Source organism: Leptonotus elevatus, unplaced genomic scaffold (genome assembly GCF_054856555.1).
Source record: "Leptonotus elevatus isolate MCC_2025b unplaced genomic scaffold, RoL_Lele_1.0 HiC_scaffold_270, whole genome shotgun sequence".
NCBI lineage: Eukaryota > Metazoa > Chordata > Actinopteri > Syngnathiformes > Syngnathidae > Leptonotus > Leptonotus elevatus.
The window spans coordinates 17,501-18,693 of NW_028233664.1; positions in this window are offsets into that span (position 1 = coordinate 17,501).

Consider the following 1,193-nt stretch of genomic DNA (forward strand, 5'->3'; position numbering starts at 1 on the left):
GAACGATCGGGACGAGCAGATCGAGATCGCGGTAGAGGCCCACGCCGCGGTGGCATTGGGGCACGCACGCACGCACGCCTACTGGCCTCCCTCTCGAACCTCCGCGCGGCGCGCCAGGTGCTTCGGCCTCGCCATTTGTTTGAAGGGCATGAGAAACATAGTGCTTCCGGAGGCACCGCCGCCGCCTCCGGGCGCCAACCTCCCCCAGACTGGGCTCGCGCCTGTCGGGCGGGGGAGGGAGGGCCGGCGGGGCGCCGGGCTCCGTCGTAGGACGGCCGGGTGATGGCTTCGTAACCCCCCCGCCCCGGTTAAAGGGAGGGGGGGCGTACGTCGCCGGTTCGGGGGGCGTCTCGGCCTCGCTTCCAATCGGGCGCGCCGGGGCTGTGCGAGCGCCGGGCCGTCAAAGGCCGGCGTTCGCGGTGGCCGGGGCGCTGTAAGGCGACCCGCGAGCCGGAGGAGCCGCCCGCCCGAACACCGGCGCGAGGCCGGCCGGCGGGGGCCCTCCGAAGGCGGGTCTTGGATGCCGTTCGTACGTGGGAGAAGGTGCGGCGTGTCGCGGGCGACGGCCTGCTGCCGAGGCTCCGGAGGCTCCGGGGGCGGCGCTCTGAAAATATCCGGAAGATCGGCCGACTTGGAAAAAAATTTGAGAACCGGGGCTGAGGAGGGGGAAAATCTGGCCAGGGAGGCCGACCCGAAGTGCCTCTAAGTCGGATAGGGATTGGGCGAAACTCCCTTGGAAGTGGCACTCTGAAAAAATTTCCAAGTTTGGCTGACTTAGAAAAAATTCGAGAACCAGGATGAGGAGGGGGAAAATGTGGCCAGTCAGGCCGACCCGAAGTGCCTCTTAGGCGGATAGGGGTTGGGCGAAACTCCCTTGAAAGTGGCACTCTGAAAAAATTTCCAAGTTTGGCTGACTTAGAAAAAATTCGAGAACCAGGATGAGGAGGGGGAAAATGTGGCCAGTCAGGCCGACCCGAAGTGCCTCTTAGGCGGATAGGGGTTGGGCGAAACTCCCTTGAAAGTGGCACTCTGAAAAAATTTCCAAGTTTGGCTGACTTAGAAAAAATTCGAGAACCAGGATGAGGAGGGGGAAAATGTGGCCAGTCAGGCCGACCCGAAGTGCCTCTTAGGCGGATAGGGTTGGGCGAAACTCCCTTGAAAGTGGCACTCTGAAAAAATTTCCAAGTTTGGCT